Source organism: Diceros bicornis, chromosome 18, assembly GCF_020826845.1.
Source record: "Diceros bicornis minor isolate mBicDic1 chromosome 18, mDicBic1.mat.cur, whole genome shotgun sequence".
In the NCBI taxonomy this organism is placed as follows: domain Eukaryota; kingdom Metazoa; phylum Chordata; class Mammalia; order Perissodactyla; family Rhinocerotidae; genus Diceros; species Diceros bicornis.
In genome coordinates this window covers 53,357,782-53,380,627 of record NC_080757.1, presented here as the reverse complement: position 1 = coordinate 53,380,627, position 22,846 = coordinate 53,357,782, and the positions used below count along the sequence as shown (strand labels likewise).

Genomic DNA, 22,846 nt, shown 5'->3' with positions numbered 1-22,846 from the left:
GAGAAATGCCGAGTTATAACGCATTGCATTTTTCAGATATGCATGATATTTTCTATCCTGCTCCTCACTATGGGTAGGCAAGCTGGGCTTCTGATAGGAAAGGCCTTTAAGCCCCACAAGTCTTTTGACCTATAAAATCCAATAAAACTGATTGGTTCATGTTTGGAATGGCTAGGCCTGTCAGTCTACACTTGACCCTCTGCTTCTTTTCTGAACACCTCCCTGTCTCTTCTTTCTGGATAAATGATACCACAAAAGTAGATCTCATGATAGGAAATTTCTCAGTTCTTTCTGATCTGAAGACTTTCCTCCAATAGCTGGTGTCCTAGCAGAGTTGTGGGAGGGCACCGCTGGGACCCACCAGGCCAGAGGGGGACTGGACTATGAATGGTTCTCTGCATAGGGGTCCAAATCGCTTCATTCCAATCCTTACCCTAAATTTTCCAGGGGACCTTGGCATCTCTTTCGTGCTCTGAATAGCATCCCTACCTTTAGGAAAACCATCTCCGGGTGTCTGGTTGAAAAGGGCAAATGAGTTGCTCTCGGCCCTGGTTTTTGCAGACTCAGCCTCCCAGGGCACAAACCTGAAATGCAGTTGCTCACGCCCTGTGTTTACTTTCATTTCCAGCCACATCTGGAGGCCAAAATTCATAAATGTATCGCCAAGCCTGACAACAGTTTACTGAATTCGTACGCTAAGAGAAGGGGGAAAAAAATGATCTCCTGACTGGTCGAGTGTAAAATGGATGGAGAAATGGATGGGCAGACCGTAAACCCCAAGCGTGTTTATGAACATCTGCGGCCTGCCTGCAGACGGCGAGGGCGTGAGCGGGCCGTGTTTGTCTTGGAGGGTTAGCCTGGAGAGCTCCATGGTGTACTCTCCGTGTCTATACAGCCAGGCACCTTTTTAACCCACCAGAGACCAAGAGAGGGACACACGGGCCGTTCAGAGGTGGAGGCCCACGGATCCGATAGGGGGAGAGCGGGCACGGGCACCCGGCCGTGTTGATGATTGGGGCAGTGCGGTGGGTGGGCCAATTCTTGTGACGTACTTGAGGCTTTAAAAAACCATCATAAATCTGATGTCTGTCAAACAGGGCTGGCATTTTCTTTTCCTTTCACAACTAGGTTTTGTGTGACCAAAAAAATTTTTGTTAAGCAAGAAATGCTCTAAACCTTGGTGAAGAGTGTCCCTCTATCCCACCGTTGGGGCGGAACCCCCCAAGAGCGCATTGGAGTATTTGCGGGGAGGCTGTAGTCTCCCCAACTCCCTCGGGCAGGGTGTGGCCATTATTTTTTGCATTTTTGCAGGGATGTTGGAGCCAGTGCAGCAGCCCTGACTGGGCCGAGACCTGAAGCTCTGTGTTCAGCCACTTGGCTCTCACCAGAAGTTTGCCCGACTTGCTTTGGGTCAGCCTGGAGCACCCTAAAGAAACCCACAGCTCCTTTAGGTAGCTGCTCTTCTGCCATAAATAAAGCAGGACGAAGGGAGCCATTCTGGAGGGCCCCAGGATGAGGGGAGGATGTGCTGTTTGTGGCCGCCAGCCATGGACCCTCTGACTAGAAAGAAATGTGCTGGGGATGTCCTTTTAGCAGGCGGTTTGGCTCTCTGGGACCTCACGTCTGAGGTGAGCCCGCCAAAGAAAAGGGCACTTTTTGTGGTCAGAGCCTGGGGCTTGGACGAAACACTTGGACGGAGGGAATATGTGCCTGGGGAAGGCGTGGCCCACTGAGGAGGAGAAAAACCCCCCTGTCTGCGAGGAGCATGGATGCCAGGTCTCTCCGCTCAGGGAACAGTGAACAACTGTTGGAGAGCTTGGCCTGGCCCAGCGTCCAGGTGTGCCCTGGCCAGTCAGGTGTGTCACCTTAAGAAGAGAAGCACGAAGGTCCTAGTGTCCACCCCTGCCCCACTGCCATCCACTTCTGCCTTCCCATACTAGAGCTCTCCTTACGTGTGAGAAAGATCCCTGTGTGTCCCTTGGGCCTTGACTCTCTGGTGTGAGGCAAGCTGCAGGGTGTGGGGGGCTCCTTCCTGTCCTCACTCTACCAGATCTTTACATTCGTTTTCCACACTGGGCAGTGTCCCAGCCAAGCTGCGAGCTGTCGGATCTGAAGAGCTCACTGCTTTTCAAGGCATTTTTCCTGGCCCCTGGCCACACTTGACTGCTTGGTTAGCTGGGCAGGGTTGTTCAAGGGTGTGAAACTAATTGGGCCAGAGAGGGAGGTTGGGTCTTGACCCAGTGGGGTTGGATTTCCCTGTGGCGTGTGGGTAGGGAGACATAGACATGTACCCAGCAGGGACCCTAGAAGAAACCTAGCCACTGAGATGCCAGTACTTTAACATTGGCAGGTGAGGCGGGAAGGAGAACTTTGAGCCCCGGTGACTTAGCAGCCTAGGGATTTTCCAGGCTTGCCTTAGGATGGTTATCCCAGCCAGGGACTAGGAATCAGGAAGCCTGTAGTTTATTTTTTAAAATTTTAACCAAGCTTCACTCATGGTGATAAAATGTTGAGTGGTCATGCTTGAGGCTCTCATCAATGCCTTCCCAGAACCCAGTAGGCCAGAAGGGTAAAATCTCATGATTCTCCTTGGTTCCTTCAAAACATTTGGTTGTACTGCTCAGTTCAGTGGTAGGTGCTCGAATGAGGCACTGCTCTCAAGGGCTCTCTGCATTTCTTACCTTACCTTGAGGTCATATCTGCAGTCTGTGAAAATGAGTGTTTCCCTGGCTTGTATCCTCATGGGTCTTGTGTTCTCTCAAGTCTAGTTATTTTTTGTTTTAACTGTTTCAGAATTTCCACTCTCTGTAGTGTAGCCTTGGAGCTGGGGTCCACCCCAGTTATGCCTGGGGTACAGCCAGAAGGCGGCAGCCCCCTGTGTTAACTCTCACATGGCTAATGTAAGTCTTATCCTTCAGGTATCAACTTACTGTCATTTCCTTAGAGGGGCTTTTGCTGTCACTGTAACTTGTGTCCCACCCCCATTTCAGTCTTCTGTTCTTCACAGAAGCTTCGTGATTTATAATAGAATGTTTGTCCTTACTTGTTCATGGTCTGTGTCCCTCCAGCACAGGCAGACGCTGTGTTGGCTTTATCACTAACGAAGCCCAATCCCCCACCATAGCATCTGATACACCACAGATGCCCAGTCGGTATTTGTGTTACTGCCTCCAGGATGGGAGCTGGGGGATGGCACATATGGATAGTTAGACCATGGCTGCGGTTGGGCAGTTGTCCTTCCTATGTTTCTATTGTCTCTGATTTATACTTGGCTACTTCCAAAGAAGGAAAAAAAAAGAATTGCGATTTAACATTCAAGTCTGATTATTGATCTCTCAAACTTACAGTTGTGATCAGAGGTGTGGGATTATGGTGTATTTATTTTAGATGAAAAAAATGAAGCAGGATCATGTTTATTTGTTATGTTTATTTGTTTTTGTTGTTGTTATTGCAGAGATGAATAATTATAGGGATATTTTTCCTAACCAAAAAGATGGAGTTGCAGTCCTCTGGCTACTTGGCAGGTATCTAAAAGTCTTGGGTTCTGATTTGGTGTTTGTTAAGGTGAATCTCTAGTTCCTTCTGCTGTTGGCTATGTCAGAGGTGGCCCTGGTCACTTATGAGGCTGCTCATTGCGTGACCCTGGGTTGGGAAGGGCTGCAGGAGGGCTCAAAGGGCTTACCTGTTTTGTCATGCACCACAGCATCCCTTTAAATTGAGAGTTTTCCTTTGGTCATGAATTCTCAGATGTTGGGAACTTTGGTGTCTTCTCCAAGCATCTTTGGGTAGCCAGAGCCTTCTGGTTGAAAGGCCCAGTTGGCATGAATGTCTGCACAAGAGGCCCAGGACATCTTGGGGGAGGACAGTGTGAATCCTGCAGGTTCAGAGGTCTGGTTGATAACGCCTGAGCTAGGAGACCTGGTCTCTAGGCCTGCCTTTGCCTCCATCCTGGGGCCTCCCTTTATGCCAAAGCTGGGCACCCATATTTCACAGCTTGAGACTGACAGACTGTAGACAACCAGAGAAGAAAAAGCAATGAGTAATATACACAATTTGTAAAGATGTAAATATGGCAAACATATAAAAATGTATATAAACACAGATGGTATGGAGGGTTTTGTTTGTTTTTTTAGATTTCCTTTGTCGTTAATACCCATCTCGAATGAATTCAAATTCTTCAGCAAGTATGTCTGCATTTCCTACCCTGCAAGGAGATTCAGGAGTCAAAATACAGTCACTAAACTAGCAAACTAATTTAAGATGATGTATTAGTTTGCTAGGGCAGTCATAACAAAAAGTACCACAGAATGAGTAGCTTAAACAATAGCAATTTACTGTCTCACAGATCTGGAGGCTGGAAGTCCGAGATCAAGGTGGCGGCAGGGTTGGTTCCTTCTGAGGACTGTGAGGGAGAAGCTGGTCCGCGCCTCTCTCTTGGCTCCTGGGGGTTTGCTGTCAATCTTCGGCATTGCTTGGTGTGTACAAACCTCACTCCAGTCTCTGCCTTTACCTTTTCCCTGCCTTCACCTTTTCCCTGTGTGTGTGTCTGTATTCAAATTTCCTTTTCATATCAAGACTCCAGTCGTATTGTGTTAGGGGCCCACCCTACTTCAGTGTGACCTTGTCTTAACTCATTGCATCTGCAACGACCTTATTTCCAGATAAAATCACACTCTGAGGTACTGAGCGTTAGGACTTCAACATATGGATTTTGGGGGGACACAATTCAACCCATAAAGAGTGACAAACAACCAAACTGTACAACAGGACTATAGATGGAGCTCAATTCAAGAATTTTCAAATTATTAGTGTCACCTCAAGTCTTGAGTTTAATATGGAGCTTCCAAGAAAATGTCCAGTAGGACTCATAAATTTATAGGGGAAGGGCAGACTTAACCCTTCCAGAGCTTCCTACGACTTTTGTGATTTTTGCCACACTGGCACACGTACTATTATTTCCTTAATATTTTTCTACATAGTTTCCTATTTTACTTAAATAATCGTACTTTAAGAGGAAAGTCTGTGTTACTATCATAAATGAAATCTAGGGTCGCGGGACATAAATAGAAGATAACAATGAAAAAAATTCTAAGATTTAGATTTTGTGGCTTTCTGAGCCTGAGAATTGCTCCCTCTTTTCTTCTAGCCAGAATTGCAGAGGTGTTAAGGACTTAAAGCACCGAATGGAGATGTTCTTCCTGCTTTGATCAGGATGGAAAGAGACTAGAAAAGGGAAAAGCATTTCTGTGTGATTCAGTGTTATTTAATGCCATGTCTGGGTGTGACCAACAATTATCTCAGGTACCACTAAGTAAATCATTACCCCTATTTTGGGAAACACTGATCTAGTCCAATTTCCTCATCTCATGGATGAGAAACTTCAGGCCTCTGAGTAGTGAAGACCTCTGACAGTATTCAGATCCCATTGCTAGTTAGGGGCTGAGCTGACTCTAGCCCACTGATTCTCAACCAGGGGCAATTTTGCATCCCCGTCCTCCAGGGGACATTTGACAATGGTCTGGAGACATTTTTGATTGTCACAACCGGAAGATGCATCTAGTGGGTAGAGATCAGGAAAGCTATTAACCATCCTTCATCCTACAGTGTGGAGGGCAACCCCCACCATAAAGAATGACCCAGCCCCAAATGTCTCTAGAGCTGAGGTTGAGAATCCTGCTCTAGATAAAGGCCTCTTAGTTCTTGTCTCCTGTTTTTCCTCCTTTCCCCTGTGGCCTCTTCTATTTGATTGCAAATACTGTCTGTTTTCAAAGCTATTCAATAGCTATTGCTTACACCAAGGAAGAGTTGGAAGATGTTACCTTTTCTAATTTACGAGGCTCATAAGCCAGTTAGTGGTAAAAGTTACAGCCTCCAGTTCTCAACAGTCTCTTGACCATGTAGTGTTTAATTTTGCCTGTTATCCATTGGAAATAGCTTGGAATCTGATGGTGGCAGAATTGGACTCCCCCAATTCCTTCCTACACACAGGGGACAGTAGAATAATCTTCATCCCCATCCTAAATGGGGGAAGTTTTAGGAAGTGTGATTTCTTAAGATGAATCTCTGAAGGGTTTTACATTCATTCAACACCACGAAAAGATGAGTTGGTTATGGACCATGGCTTCAACGGGTGTCCATCCTAGTAGGGACAGTAACACAGCTCCACAAGTTCTTAAGATACAGGCCCAGCTAGAAATTTACAGGAGCCGTGAGAGAGTTGTGTGGGGGCTGGGAGCAGCCAGGTAGAAGGAGATGAATGTGTACCGGATGATACTGGAAACCAGTCGTGCTAAAGCTTCTATTGATGCCTACATAAACTGAAATTTCACCCATGTTTCACCCGGAAAGATGTTTCTTTCTGAAACATTTAAGGCAATAGGTATAACCAATCTTCTCCTCAGTTATGAACTTGACCTTTCACCTCCATAAGTTGATAAAACTTTGCTTGCTCATGTGCTGCGGTAATGCTTGGTTCTTCAGCCTGTACCTGTGCGTGCGTTGTGTGTGCTGTGGAGTTGGGCTATGTCGAGTTTCTGCATTAGACTCCAGGCCCTTGGTGGCAAGTTATATGTGTGCTCCTTCACACGCATGTCCTTGTGTGCACGTCGGTACTTCCTGAGAGGCTGTTTACCCATGTGTTTGGGGGTTTCTGAGCCTTTTGGCAGGAGGGCCGGACCTCTCCTGCTTTGCTCTCCGTCTCCCCCGGCCTTCCTCCTGGGTTAATCACGTCTGTAGAAGGGCTGGCGGGTGTGCAGCCTGAGTCCCGACAGGTCCCAGGTCTAATTGGAATTCTGGAATTTGATGACTGAGGCTCATCCTTGTCTTACCTCCGACTCTCAGTTTAAGTGACTGTCTCTGAAAAGCACACTCCACACATGGCCCAGAAGCCAGTGGTGTCACACTGTGGGAGGAGCCAGGCTTGGGTCCCTGTGCTACCAGGTCCTGAGAGGGGTCTGTGGCCGTGGGACCAGGAGAGCCAAGTTAAACAGCCTTCTGATCTATCAGGCCCTGGTTACTGCTCCAGGCTTTCAAGTCAGCCGAGCCTGGAAGAGGAGGTGTCATATTATAGGGCTTTAGGAATTCCGCTTAATAGTTTTAAGTATCTGCACCTTCTTTCCTGGTCACGGTGAAATCACTTCTTTTCTGTTGGGATTTTCTGATAAACCCAAAGAAACCCGCAACCATTGCCGACACATGGCTTCCACAAGTGCAATAATCATCCCTTCAACTCACAGCTTGCCTTTCTCCTGAAATCGCAGCTCTCCACCCGCACCTACTCCCTGCCCCAGCTTGGTTCTCATGTGTCCCCAGACATCGCAGGGAGACAGGAAGGAGGAGGAATGATGGTCCAGATTTTGCTGATGGAGGTGATAAAGCAGTATAAATGCAGAGTCAGCCCGTGCTGCCACCGAACTCCCATGAGGGCCTCTCGCTTGCCTGTCTGACTTTGAGCTCAGCTGAGCAGGAGCTCGCCCTCTGCCAGGCTTTCTCCGTTTGTCTCCTTGGCAGTTAATTGACCACCTACTGCCAGCCTGCCTGGGGGTATGTATGTATTATACTTTTTTACTGATGCTCAAAAAAGTGTTAAAAATCCTGGCACCCAAGATTGTCCAGCTAAAAAGCGCCCAAGTTGTAATTAATATCCAGATATGCCCAACATCCTTCTTTCCACTAAACCAAGTTAAGCCCCTGGCAAATGACCCTGCAGCCATTTCTCTCCTCGCCTGCCCAGATGTCCCCAACTCTGCCACCCCAGAGAGGTGGGAGCCCCCTTCTCCCCTAGCCTCACTGTACACATTGGGCATATTATATGTATTCCTCATACATACATATATATAATGTATAACATAACATAAGTAATATACATATGTAATATATAACATATAACATTATCTATAATACATAATATACATATAGAATACATTGTAATACAGATCGCAAAATATGAGCACTAGTCATTTTTGGCATCATCTTTCCTACTAAGTTTTCAGCTGTGAGGAGCTGGGCGGCCTTCTCTGCTTTGTATTTCTGGTGCCTGGGCTGATAACTAGCAGGTAGTAGGTGCTCAGTCAACACTGACATGCCCCTGTGGGGTACAGTGATTTTAGAGAGAGGCCTGTGCCTGTCTGTGTCGTGTGTTTGGTTGTTATATGGTTGCTGGAAAGCTTTGTGGTGGTTTTTCCCTAAGAAAACCCCTCCTTCCCTCAGGGGCGTGTGGTGGCTGCTGTCTGTGTCCGTTAGGCCAGCCGGTCACAGTGCGGTCCTGAGGAAGTGCTGGGTGGTCAGCGTGCACCTCCACACAAACCTCATGCCTCACCCTGCCTGGCCCTCTGTCGTCTGCCTGCCCCTGGACACCGGGGACCTGAGAGGGAGCCCGCAGTGCTGGGGGCCGCCTTCCCAGGAGGGCTCATTTGTCTTTTCTTAAAAGACCTCATGACGTGGGCAGGCTTATATGTGTCACATGGAAAGTCGAGTGTCTTCAGGCCTCAGAGTGAGCTGCAGCTGTCAAACTGTGGGCCCCGGGACTCTGCAGGGCCTTGGAGGGGCCTCGGTGGCTCCGTGGGAAGCCAGGGCAGGTCCGACTCTGTTTTTACTTAACTGTTGGGGTCCTGAATTCAAGTTTGTTAGGGAGGAGAGAGGTCTTTAAAACTAACACTTAGGTAGTATTTATTATGCTGCAGACACTGTTGTAAGTGCTTTACCAATATTAATTTATTTAACCGTCGAAACAACCTCATTGGTGGGTACCATTATTACACAAATTGTTGACAGAGGAGGAAACTGAGGCACAGGGAAATTCAAGGCTTATAAATGGCAGGAGTGGGGTTCAAAGTCATACCTGAACCCCTGATTCTGGGTTCTGCTGCTTTAAGAAGGAAATTTGAGAACCATTTAGTCCCACTGCCCCCTGACTCCTAAGGTTGCTGAAGTAGCACTGTCGTTGGGTATTGGTGCAGGAAGCAGCCCTTCTCTGGTAGATGGCTGGGGGTGGTGAGCAGCCTGGAGTCGGGCTTGGGGGGTCCGCAGTGCCACCCAGGGGACGTGGGGGGCTGGGTGTGGGGGGAAGGGGGAGGGATGGGAGAAGGGTTGTGGCGATGTCCTGCGGCCGGTTTTCTTCTCGCCAGTCCAGACACCAACCCCAGGAGGCGGGAGCCTCTTTTTCCCCCAGCCCCACTGTACAGCTTTTAAGTGGGGATTTGCCAATCAATAAATCAGGGCACCTGAGAAATGAACTGGTGAACCACACTGGCTCCTTCCCCCTTCTTGATTAAAACAAACAACATTGTGAAATGTCAACCTGTCAGTCCTTTGGAAAGTTTGCGGCATGGAAAGGCGATTACCCAAATGACTTTTTAAAAGTATGAGAATTTGCCTGGCTGAACGTTTTTTAATTAATGCCCTGAGTTAACGTTAATAACTATTCATAGCTCAGTGAGCTGGACTTGGGGTGGGTTTAGGAAACATTTGGTATCTCTGGCAGAGGCAGAATGTTGACCTGGCTGGCAAGGGGGCTGTCGGCCGCTTTCACAAACCTAAGGGACCTCAGGGTCCATCTGAGCCTCACAGAAGAGGAGGCTGTTTGCAGTGAGGGTGTGGGCTTATGTAGCATCCTAAGAGTTTTTCGTGTTAGTGTGTGTTGCTGCCACCCAGGTGGTCTCTAGGGCTAAGGTCTCCCCAGATGTGCCCTCCCTCATCTGGTGAACAAGCCTCTCAGGGGATTCTTTGAAAAAAGAAAGTTGCTTGGGGTCACACCATTTAAAGTTACCTCCCTGATTTTCTGTGATCTCATTTTTCCTTAAAATATCATTGGAAAAGTGTTTTGAGTTGAGCATTTTATTTTCCATTTAAACATGGTGAAACCGACAGACGGGGCCCAAGGCTTGGCGGGAGGGCTGGGGACCTGGGCCTAGCACACCTTCTGTGGGTCAGCCCTCAGCAGGCTGGGAGTGGTGCTCAACCACAGCGACAAGTTGATCTCTGCCAGGGATGCTCCACCTCGATGTTGCTGATGGGTATGACATCGTATTCAGGGGGTGTCCCTAGGGGCAAAAACGTGTGGTTTTAAAAGAGAAAACACAATGGGCTCATAAACTGTAATTTTTTTTTTTTTTTTTTTTTTTTTTTTTTTTTTTTTAAAGCACAGTATGTTGGGCTCCATCTTTAGGCTCATGTTAGAGATTCTTCTCAAGGAAGATCCAGGAGAGAGCTCAAAGTAGGACCGATGTTAGAGCTCCAGATGAAGGTGGATTGGGAAAGAGGTCTGAGAACCACCAGGAGCGGCAAGTCCAGCTCTTCTGGCTTAGCAGTCTTGAGAGAGCTTTGCCATTGTTAAGGGCTGCCACCTGCATTTATCGGTTACCACAGGCCAAAGAACATGGCAGAGCAGCATGGCTGCTGTTAATGGTTTGTGCACTGTACTGGGCTCTGGGAATCCAAACACATGAGGCATATTGCCTGCCTTGGGGAGAGAGGAAAGATCACCTCTCCCCTCTGTTACCTTGTGTTTGGTGCAAATGTGAGATGCGGGCAGTAATATGGAGCGCAAGTGTCAGCGGTCACCTAGGGCTGAGAAGTCAAGTGGATTCTCCTGGGAGGTGGGACTTGAGTTGGGCTTAAAGGGAAGGTGTTGGGGAGATGCAGAGCAAGGTGGGTACTGCAGCTGTGGTGAGCAAGATTAGATAAGATGCCTGCAGAGAAGTCCTACAATAGCCTGGAGAGAGAAGAGGAGCCATCAGAGGGCAGATGGCCTCCGATGTCAGGCAGTGGGTTTGGTCTGTGCATGGAAGTCAGTAGGGAGCCATTGACCACTGCTGAGCAGAGTTTGGTAGAGCTAATTGATATTTTAGAATGATAAGCTGGGAGAGCTATATGGAAGGGACTGGAACAGACAAGTCTGAAGTCAAGGAGCCCAGGTGGGAGATTATTGCAGCAGAAGAAGGCAGAATAGCAAGGTCACTCTCAGCTTTACCCCTGGAGCCAGAGGAGCTCCGTGCAAATGTTGACTCAACTACTTACTGGCCACGTGACCTTGAGCAAGTTTTAAATCCTCCTGTGCGTCAATTACCTTATCTTTCACATAAGGGTACTAATATTCATTCATTCGTTCAACCCAAAGAGGGCTGTATCGTACAATGTATGCTGATCACACAATGGAGATCAAAACAAACATGCTCTCTACACTTGGGGATCTTATAGTCTAGTAGGTAGAGACACAAACTAAAATGAAATAAACACAATCGTTTCAGGTTAGGTTAAATGCTGTGAAGAACACAGTGGGTTGTAATGCTTGAGTGTCCTGTGTAATAGGGTCATCAGGGAGGGCCTCTCTGAGGTCGTACTGTCTGAGCAGAGACTTTGGAAATTAAGCAAAGTGTTTCAGGCTGAGGAAACAGCAAGCGCAAAGGCCCTGAGGCACCAAAGAGCTTGGAGCTTTCCAGTCCAGGAGTAGAGCCAGTGTGTGGAGAGAGAGAGAACAAGGCGAGAAGTGATACGAGATGAGGCAATTAAGTGAGGTAATACAAGTAAAGGGCTGGGACACAGTCAACAATAAATGACATTCTTATTATGGGAACATTCCTGACCTGAGGTTAATGAGGGCCAGAGCTATTATCGTGGCCAGGGGAATATAAGATGGATCATGAACAACGTTAGCAGAGGGAATGACCGAAGGTAGAGTGATCAACTCGATATTAGGGGTACCCATCTGGGTAACTGAGAGGGTGAAGTTAAATTCCCTGAGATGAGGAGGTTCCGAGGGGAGCCTGGTTGAGGGGTTAGGAGGAGTTCCGTTTGGATGTGGAGAATTGGAGGTTATTTGGGAATCAGTGGTCAGCCTGCTCTGTAGGCAGCTGGCACACTGGGGCTTAGGAAAAAAGTAGGGGGCAGGGGTTCGGGGAATCTTCGAGAAGGAGGGGAAAGAATAGGAGTTCAGCTGGGCTGAGGACTGTGCCCTGGGGTCCCTCTTTGTGCTGGACCCAGGAGGACGAAGAGGAACCAAGGAAGAGGAGAGGAGGAGAGGCTTCTGAGACCTGGGCACCTGGACGAGCTCCAGGAGGATCTTGGTTCTCAGGCTCAGATCCACTCTGTCTTTTCCACGCTGATGTGGGACAGCAGGCCCCTTATTTCTGGCGCGGCCTCTGCGGGCTGTGTCATGGAGCTTGGCCTCTGTTTCCAGCCTGGGGTTGTGTAACAGGCTCCGGGAAGTGCTCGGGGGCTGTAAGTCCTGAACCGAAACGCCAATGTCATCAGAGCCCTCTGTCTATAATGGCACAGGTATTTGGAAAATGCCACGGAGCAGGTCTGCTCAACCCTGTGGCCTGCAGCCTGTCAGCTGGGTTAGGATTCTTGGTCAAGTTCATGGTTCAAGCCAACGCTGACTGTGTACTTCAGTGGAAAGTGCTGCTCTCCTGTCAGCGAGATCTACAGCGGCCTCTGCCTCTGAGATGGCCCTCGGCACTTGCTGCCTGGTGTGTCTCTCTCCTGATCATGCAGGACGTCCCAAGGGCACTCTTGCCAGATCTCACCTCAAACCCCAACTTTAGGTCAAGCTTGCACCCATCGATCCCTGATTTCCAAGCTGTTTCTGATTTTGCAAGCAATCCTGCAACATTTATTTTGACTGTTTTAAAAAAACTGTATAGTTTTATTTCTAGTTCAAGATGATGACTGTCCATTTTATTTTTATTTTTTTTGAATACCATGGCATTTTTTTTCCTTCACCAAACAATGCCTGTTCACTTTAGACATGCAAAAATAAGAAAACAAATCACCCGTAAACTTACTCCCCAGAGATGACACCTTTTGCTTTCTTCTGCCAGGTTTGTTTTTATAACCTATGCAATTCTGTAATTTTTTTTTTACAATCACAGTAATAGTTAACATTTATTAATTACTTCGAGCCGGGAAATGTGCTACACAGTTGAACACATGGTTTAATTTAGTACCAGAACCAGCCTGTGAAATAGAGACAAGCGTAGTCCTATTTTACATCCTCAAATAGAAATAACAATAATCATGGTGGCTAACAGCGTGGAAGGCTCCCTACCGACAAGGACTAGTCAGTATTGCTATCCCCATTTTCAGGTGACAAAATGCATACCCAGAAAGGGGTCCAAGGGTGACGCAGCTAGTTAGTGGTCAAGTTAGGATTTTAGTCTTGGACTCTGACTCCGGAACCCTTATGTGTGTGACATGATTTTGATCATTTCCCAAGACGCTGAGAATTTTGACGCGTGTTGTTCACCTACAGCGTTTTTTGTTGGCGGCTTGGCTTTCTCTTCTCCATCTTCTGTGCCTGTTGCCCACACCTAGAATGGATAGTTCTTCAGGATGAAGCTCGTGTCACCGTATTCGTTGTTCAGGAAGAGGGATGCTTTCTTTGCTGCCTCCCTCCTTCCAAGATTCAATACAGTCGGCATGGAATGGATGTTTATCTCCTTCCAAAAAGCGCACGCTTGTCTCTACCATTTTGGAATCGGAATCTGAAATTTGGCTAGAACACTTTACAAAGATCGTAATCCAGCTGACAATGAGTCTGCACGTTCCAGCGTACCTTTCCACCACTTTTAACTGGGTCACCTAGAATCCTTGCAGACGAGGCACAGAAAACGTTTCCTTCGTTTCAAGTCAAAGGGGGTTGTGTAGAACTGGTTTGTTTTCCCAAAAAGTCATCGTCCTTGAGTGTATACATACGTACACATCTACACACACGCATACACTCACCCGTACATATGTTTCTGAGATGAAGTTGCCCCCATACAATAAATCCTGATCCAAAGTGGATTGCCACTTTGATTAAAAAGCAAAACTACTGTAGGCTCCATATGTAAGCCTAGAAGAGCACACGCCTTTTCTTTGAGCCAGGTCAGTGGCTTAGAGAGGCACATTTGAATAATTTCATGGGTAGGTCATGCTGGCATTAAGTGTAGGGAATGCCGCCTCAGCCTCTGCACTCATCACAGCCTTCTTTCTCACACAGAAGGACATTTGCAGTAGCCTGCTAAGGTGAGGATGCCACGGACCTCTCTACTAATCAGGGCTTGATCTCTCCAGCCCTGGGCGCGTGCTCCTTTGCAGGGCTGATTTAGGAGTCTGGATGGGGAATTGTCTTCCCCAAGGGAAACCCCCAGAAAGGTGCAAAAGGAAAGAGGAAAAAGCTTGCTGCCTACCCTAGTGTTTGCTTCCATTAGGTGAAGGGTAATCCTCACCTCATGTCAACTTGTCCTGGCCTTGTGCTAACAGTTCTTTGGTGATCTGGCTGTTTAATGAGCTAAGGAGATGGGCACAAACTCCTGTTACTAGCCGTCTCCTCTCGAAAGAATCCTTGGAGAGGGGGAAAAAAGAGAGAGAGAGAAAGAGAAAAGTGTATTTAGAGAAATATATGTATGTGCATGTTCTCCAAGTAAACATTTCCGATTTGGGCCAGAATAATTAGGAGGTAAATTGCCATCTGGGCATGTCAGGTCTTTTGTTCACCTTGTAATGAGTTAGTGTCAACTAACGAAGCCCTGGATTTGGGTTTGGGGATGCCCCAACTTTTCTTTTGTGAAAAATTATCTATCTACCTATCTACCCACCTATCTACCTCCCCATCTATCGGTCTTCTATCTATCTATCTCCTATTTGGTGCTTTATTTAATTTTAGCTGGAGTTGGGTAGTTTGTGGGAAGGGTCACTGGGCAGCTTGCTTTTCTAAAAGCCAAACGGAGATGGGGTGGGGAGAGGGAGGAGCGGGCAGCCGAGAAGGCCTTTCCACCCTCCCTCAGCAAGAAAATAAAAAAGATAAATAAACCCTAATCCTGACCTGGGGGCAAATCCCAATAAAGATGGAGGTTAATTTTTCTTGCTGATCCAACCCTCGAATTCATTGTACGAACTAGACAGTTCTGCGGCCCTAATTTGCCAGATGAGATTGTATAATTACCTTTTATAGGCCTGGGTGTGATGTGCGCTCCGTGTTTACGCTGCGGGGGGCTGAGTGTGTGTGCTGGGCTTCAGTGGAGCTGCTCTGCCCTGCCAGGCTGCGCTGCTTCCACACGTGCGCGCGGGGGCGTAGCTGTTGGAGCCAGGTCAGAATCAGGCCCAGCGGCCTGGGGTGGAACAGACACAAGCTTGGGACAGAGCCTGAGTCACAGGTCAACCAAGAGCAGGCAGTTGGGGGAGGGTCTTCGGGCAGGGGTGGGGTCTCTGAGGAAGAGCAGTGGTATTGGGGTTCGATGGGGGCATTAAACACAGGACCTGAGTAAAGGGTGGCAAGTTTGGAGACTGGAAGGAAGTAGGCAAATTCAGGGCTGAATTAGGATGCTCATGACCTTAGGCACTTTTGTCTTCATAGGCCCCTTCCTCCAGAAAAAAAAAATATGGCAATGGTATAAAGACGAGTATCATCCAGGCTGGATTCATTGTTTTATAGGCATTAATACTATACTCATTTTATTCCTTCAGATTTTAAAAGAAACTAGACCATTTTCATGGGCACCTAAAAGTATCCTCGGTCCCGGGCACTGCCTCCTGTTCTCAGTGAGTGTGTCGGCCTTAGGTAGGTTCCTAGAAATGGGACCCAGTGGTTTGGCCTCCTGACAGCTACGTGGCCTGTTTAGTACAAGTCCTTCCCCTCTGATTTTGGACCCATTCAGAAGGTCCAAGAGTTCCCCAAATTGCAGCCTTTATTTTGGCCAAAGAGGGGGCTCTTGCTTATGAAGTATTGAAATGTAGTGTCCTATCCTACTTATTTTTCCTTCTCCGCCCTGGTCTTCTACTGCAGTATGTGGCCTTCTGTTGTCAGCATGGCTCACAGGTAGGTGGTGCACTTTTTGGAGAAGGCAGTGAGTTGGTGTGGGACTGGACATGTTCCAGGTAATGTCTTCTTGTGCCTTCACCAGCCAGGCCTTTTGTTCCTCAGTCAAAGTCTCCAGGAGGACCAGGCCCTTCCATCTTGGTTGGAGGTGGTTGGGCCGAAAACCACTAGGTGGTGTTTGGTTCAAGGCATCCCTGGAGATGTCAGGAAGGAACCTGTCCGGGTGGGGGTTGCAGGAGGAAGGAAAGGACCTTTGAGGGCAGGCTGTGGGTAGCCGGTTGCAGCCTCTGGCCTCCCTCAGAGGTTTGGTGTGGGGTGTGGCGTGCTGCTGTTGGCCTGTGTCTGAGGGAGTGCCATCCACTCTGTCTCACTGTCATCCGCACTGAGGACATAAAGGCAGCAGGGAGGTGTGTGCGCAGCTGCGGCAGGGCTCCACATGGCGGGTGTCGAAGCCAGTGTGCTGTGGGCAGAGGGAGGCAGGATCCACGTCCACCCAGGGTCCCGGGAAACCTGCATCTTGCCTGCCCTGGATGGCCATGCCGACGCAAAAATCAAAGGGGAAAGAGACCTTTACTTGTTTTCAGCAACAGAGCAGAAGCAAACCATTTGGTTTAATGCAGTGGTTCTTAGAAGCGTATTTCAGGCTAGAGATTGGATTGTCCAGAACCAGATGATAGGAGAGAGCGAAGGGGGCAGCTGTCCCCTGGGATGTGAGTAATGTCTCTCTCACCCATCTGGCACTCCAGAAGTCAGCTAGCCAGGTCTCGGGAACTGCTGAGAAGAGGTGGTTTCCACCCCAGGAGGGGAAATCCCTGGCAGGAGAGCGGAGTGGGGTCAATTAGCTTGACTGGGGAGGGGGCATGAGGAGTGTGTTTGAGGGGATCCCTTCTAGGCCCTTGCTACCCAGCCTTCCAGTGTTGGGTTCACCCAGGAGCTTGTTGGAAATGCAGAATCTCAGGCTGCCTACTCAGACCTACTGAATATGAATTTTATCAAGATCTCCAGATGATCCTCAAACTTTGCTGCATATTAGACTTACTTGGGGAACGTAAAAAAATTTTTTTAAACCCAGTGCCCGGACCTCACTTTGTATCAATCAGAACGTGGGTAGGCCCCAGGCTTCAGTATGATTTTCCAGCTGCGCAGGGGAGGGGGACGATGATTTCAGGGAGTAGCCAAGTCTGGGAACCTTGGCTGTGAGAACCCTCCCTCCTCTCCTCATCTGGTCCCCCCCACCATAGGATTTAAAGAAGACCCCCTCCCGTCTCCCACTACCCCTGTCCCCAGTGTCTGCTACTGAACTGGCTGGATTGAAACGTCGTGGGGGCAGGATGAGTTCAGGTTTACTTGTGTTAAGTTTCATGTCTCCCCTGGAAGGGTAAGGCTGGAACCATTTCCGTTCATCTAGGCTTGAGCGTGAATGAGCTTATCGGATGCTTTCCACATAATAAACAGAACATGAGTTGGGTGTGGGGATGGCTTTGCATAAAGTAGTAGCAGGGACAGGAATCCATTCTGGGGCCAGAGGCAGAGGTGGAGGATATCTTGCAGTTTTGCTTGCTTCTCCTGGGTGACTTTTCCAGCATTTGCGAGTCGTCTAGTTAGGCCCCACGTGTTGCACAGTTCATCAGAGCTAAAATTGTCGAGTTCTTTGCCCTCCAGTTAAGACCTCTATATTGCACTGGAGGTTCGTCCTGGGATAAGTTCATGGGTGTAATAGAGGAAGCCAGGCCCAGCAAACGTGTCCCCAGGATTGGGGCAGGGGGTGCCGGAACACAAGGGGACCCCGCTCTGGTGGCGGGCGTTGGTTGATGGGGTTGGCTGCAGAGTACGAGCCTGGCCCTTGTCCTCAGTAACTCTAGAAACCACAGGAGTGATCCAAGCCCCAAGATGATGTGTGTGAGTATCCAACAAAAGAACAAACGCCGCCCAAACAATCCTTTCTCTTGTGAGTGAAGGTTACAAGTTTTCTGTTTCAAATCTGATGGTATTGTTTTTCCCCGTTTTCTTTCTTTTCTCTGTTTTCATTTGCCAACCAAGGGTCTAGAGTGGTTTCTTTGAGCCTAATGATGGGGAAGCTGAGAACGGGCTATTATCTTTAAACACCTTTTGAAATACTACTCTTCCTGGTGTCTGAATTAGGTTGAACAGAGGTCGGATTTAAAGATTAAATATCTATTTTAGCAGCAACAGCAACTATGCTGATAACTGCACATCTGCTCAGGAATTATGTGCATGGTCTGGAATAGACTTGCTCTCTAGAAACCCACAAAGGAGTAAAATCCATAAAAGCATAGCTAATATTTATTGAGCGCACGATAGGGGCCGAGCCCAGAGCTAGATACTCCTCATGTGTTATCCCATTTAGTGAATTCAGACATACTGTAAGGTCAGAACACATAAAACTTCAGAAATAGTGTCGTAGGAGTCTTTGGGTAAAAGGCCCAATACAAACAGAACAACTCAGAACTGTGGCAATAGATTATTTTGTAGTGAAATCCATTGGGAATTTGTTTTGTTATAACTTGAAAAAAGTTACTATCTAGTGTAATAACCATTTACATCTTAGTTTATTCTAGGTCTAGTTTATTATGGTGATAAACTGTGTTTCTTTGAAAGTATTCTTCAGTTTGCCAGGTCAATGACTGACATAGGAAATGGATTTCTCCCTTTATAGTGAATTAATGTAGTTTTATTCTATATTGAAGAATAAACAATTATTAAACTCCTATGTCCTTGGGAGGCTATCTGACCTTCAGAGACCACTCCGTCTACGTTTTAAGCTTGAAGATGAGTTTTATTATCCTGTTTCCTGGTGTAACTCTGTCTTCTTTTTCCAGGTGAACTCAGAGGTTTGTGGCTGACCTGGAGAAGTTGCTTCGAACCAAGAAAGAAGGACAAGAAAAAAGACGAGCTGCGCACGGTAATCAGAGCACAGCCCCACCCCTGGTGCTCTGCTTGCTTTGGGGGTTTTCCTCCTTCTGCAGCACACCCCTTGCCTGGACATCCCTAATGCCCCTGCATGCCAGCCCAGAGTGGAGATCGGCAGGCAGGGGCCTTGCAGTTAGCCAGCAGAGAAGGTCCAGAGACACAGGTTAATAAGTACTAACAGTCATCGTGATTAATTTAGGGCAGGCTGTGTTCTCACAGGTTTTATTTAAACTCATTCTCACCTCTCACAACTCTGGCAGGTGGGTCATGTTATACCTAGCCTATAGACGAGGAAACCGAGGTACAGTCATTCACCCAAGGTCACAGGGTTAATTAGCGAGGGAGCCAGGATTCAAAGTGAGAGCCCACACCAGCAATTTTTCCATTCCAGGTGACAGTGAATTGTCCCAGCCTCCTGGTGCGCCGTGCCTCAGCTCCTGCTGCCTGCTCTTTCTCTGCAGGGCCCGAGGCAGGGCACAGAGGTCTTGCAGCACACGTCAAGTAGGTGACTCAAAGCCTGCATGTCCAGGAGACAGAGGACCATATGGATTGCACCTGTTGACCTTCAGGAGCACAAAGAGTGACCTTGGCATTAAAGGGGATCTCAGGACTTTCTGGAATGCTGCCGACTGAAGTCTGGCCCTAATAAAGCAGGATGTGGGGCAAGGGGCCACTCCCTGCCTGCAAAGGCTAGATTTACCCATGGCTGTCTAGACCCCACCATCCGCAGTGTTTGCAGTTCTGGCTGTAAGTCTCGGTCATACGTACATGTCAGTACAGCCAATGTAGCTGGAAGCTTAATTAGAACATGGGCGAGAAGAATGGAGGCGGCAGATCCTCTCTCTCTTTCCTGCGGAGCCTGGGGGGGGAGGGAGTGCTGTGCAATGCAAAGCAGGGCATTGGAACTGGACAGGTTATGTTGCAAATTTGCCACTATTGGTGGAACGTAGCGGTGAAGAGCATGGGCCCAGAAGGCCTGGGTTCAAATCCTACTCCCACTACTTCCTCCTTTTGTAACCACAGGCTGGTGACCTTCACTTCTCCAGACTCCAGTGTCCACATCTGTAAAATGGGGGATAGTAAGATAATCTCTGCCATGTTGGGGCGTGAAATGAGAGAATACACACAGTTCTGTGCCTAGCAGCACAGTGTCTGGGATGTATTAAGCATACAATAAATGTCAGGGTTTTCTTTTTTCTTATCAGCTCTGGATGTGATCTTGGGTAAATTACAAAGCCTTAGTTTCCTCATCTGTAAGATGGTGATGCTAATACCTGTGCTCAGGGGAGGTTGTGAGTTAAATGAGATAATGCAAATAACAAGTCTGGATCGTAATAGATGCCCTGTTAGTTCACCTCCTCGGTTGTCTTATTTCACACGGATCAATTAGAAGGAAGGCGGCCGATTGTGTTAACTCCTCTGTCCACTAGAATACTAAGTCCTGACAATTACTCCACAGTGATTTGCTGATTTGATCCTTCTCTTCCCTTCTCCCAGCCACCACACTGGTCTTGGCTTTAGTAGCACAAGCTGGGATACCCACAGGGACCCAACTTTCCAGTCCTTTTTCCCTAAAGTAATTCTGTTTGTTTCTTCCCTCAGCCTCGTTCTTAAACCTAGTATTTATCACGTCACTTTCTGATTAAAAAAGAAAAAAACCTATCATGCCTCTTATTGTCTCAGCAACCACATCTCATTGGGCACCCAGTCTTGTCACCCACCACTTTCCACTCACGTTTGAGTCCTTTCAGCCAAGCTCACCTGCTTTGCATCCTACCCCCAAGACTAGAATATTTCTGCACCCTGCCTCTGTGCTCCCCCCACGTCCCCATCTATGTGCCTCACCTCAAAACCCCGCAATCACGGGGCCCCCATGGTGCCGGCTGCTCCTTCACCTGGCGCATCATCTCAACTTCAGGACTTGACCTGCGATGTGTGCTTTGCCTCCCCAGCTGGTGCCTTGCGAGTGGGTGGGGGTGGGGTGGGAACGAGGCTTGTTTTCTTTCCTTGGGTGTTTCTTTCACCCTATCCCTTTTCCCTGCTCATTCTGGGATCCCGAATAGACTAGGTGCTCAGACAGTGGTGTGGCTGAACGGGTGGGAGGATGGGCCCGGAAAGGAGAGTCAGTCGTTGGAATTGTTCTTCCGCTGCTGTCTGGGTTTGGGTGACTGGCAGGCTGTGTGTGGGGGTGGGGGTGTTAATGAGTGACTCCAGGGGATTTCCAGTAAAATGCAAGCACAGCCTTTCTGAAAACAGCACTCTGCCTTAGCCAGCCCTCTTCCCTCCCTCCCCAGGTGACCCGCACCTGAGTGCTAGTTCATTCCATAGACACACAGCCCCTACCCCCATCGGAATGGCAGTGACTCCCTCATTCATTCATTCATTCGTCTAACAGGTAGTTATTGGGTGTCTGCCACGTGCCAGGCCTGTTCTAGGCAGAGAACACGATCCTGCTCTCATGGAGCTTGCCTTCCAATGGGGGGAGAGTAGATGATAAACAGCAAAATAGTAAAAGTAAATTATTTAGTACATAAGAAGGTGACAGTGTTCTGCGAAAAATAGAAATGGGGCAGGAAACACAGCTCAAGTGTGCTGGGCAGGGAGTGGAGGGCTGGGTGCAGCGTTGAACAGGGCGGACACCTCAATCAGAAGGTGGCATTTGAGCACAGGCTTGAAGGAGGTGAGCAAGCCCCAAGAAGGTGAGCGAGCCCGTGAACATTTGTGGGAGGTGCTTTCTGCAGGGAACAGCTGCCTCCAGGCCAACGCAGGAATGTACCTGGTGTGTTTGAGGTCACGAGTGCTGACGGGGTTGGAGCTAAGGAGGGAACTGAGAACCCGGGATGAGACCCCAACCAGGGAGGGCCTGGGGGACATCAGGCTTTCCCTCCGAGGGAACTGGGAGCCGTGGCAGGATTTTGAGCGAAATGTGCTGTGATCCCACGTACTAAGGATGGTATGGAAGCCGAGAGAAACAGGGCAGCTGAGGGGTGAGGGTGCAAAGAAAAGGGGCATTGAAGGTGCTGGCCCCTGTCCTATCCACTATCATACACATGACAAGAGAATGACATTCGTGCTGAGCTGACTCTGTGATGCCACCTCTCAGGGGTGATTCTTAACAGCCGTGACTCCTGATTTAGGATCGCCTCTCGCCTTGGGGTCATGGCTTAATATGAGAGTCACTCTCTTCTCCTTCTGTCCTCCTTTCCTGCAAAGCCACCAGGGGTCACACTGGCAGGCTGCACGCCCAGCAGCAAAGACTAGACGTGAAAGAGGAAAAATAAAGGGAACAGGGAAAAAATTATCGGAGGAGAGAGGCCAGATACCCCCGTTTACCTGTTCCAGTTGTGTTAGGGCAGTGAGGGGTGCAGGCTGCTCTCAGGGGACACCTGACAGTGGCATTATCCATGGAGTGACTAATGCTGCTCGAGGTCATCCCTCGGGGTCTCCCTGCAGCCCTGCGGGGGCTAGTCTTGTTGCCTTGCAGCCTTCTTACCTTCCTCTCATCTTCCTCCCCCTCCAAGAACGTGGGACTTTACAGTTTGAGGAATGCGTGAGAGAGTTGCAGGAATGTTATCATTCCTCTTTTGTCTTTTGTATCCTGTGGTCACAGTGACCGTCCAGGTGGGGCAGAGCTCACCTCTGAAGCAGTGTCTTTCTTAGAATGCTTCCGTGGGGATGTGGTCTTGGTGGTTGTTAGCAAACGTCCCATGATTGCACTGAAACCTGAGCCCGGAAGGGAATGCCTAGTGTTGTCTTTGGGGGACTTCTGTGTCACTCATGCATGTGGCAGAAGAGCTAGCTGAGGACCATGGCCCGGACCCCATTTTACCTGATGATGCCTTAGAAATGTGTGCGTGCTCTGTTGGAAATGCATGGAGAAAGGAGAAGTCAATGGGCAGAGCGGAGTCTTTACCTGCCTCTCTCTCCCGAGCTTAGGTGTATTTCTGAATGATTCCACCAAGCTGCTGGGCACCGGCTCTGCTGGGGATGCTTTATTACCCTGTGCCTTGTTCTCTTCTACTTCCAGACCGAGGCCAGGGAGATGGAGTGAGATGGTGGCCTGATGGCTGGGTCCACGTAGCAGGAGTCGTAAACAGTCATATTACAATATGACCGACT

At 48.5% G+C, this 22,846-nt stretch overlaps 1 long non-coding RNA gene across 2 annotated transcripts in view; it reads left to right on the top strand.

The window, feature by feature from the left end:
- Positions 1-22,846, top strand: part of LOC131417694 (uncharacterized) — a 150,019-nt gene that overhangs the window by 105,154 nt on the left and 22,019 nt on the right. Inside the window, exons 2-3 of one of the 2 annotated variants that reach the window (XR_009222739.1) lie at positions 18,637-18,719; positions 19,119-19,474. This is a non-coding gene — a long non-coding RNA (uncharacterized LOC131417694). The remainder of the gene's footprint in view (positions 1-18,636; positions 18,720-19,118; positions 19,475-22,846) is intronic. The other variant, XR_009222738.1, reaches the window with a different exon arrangement.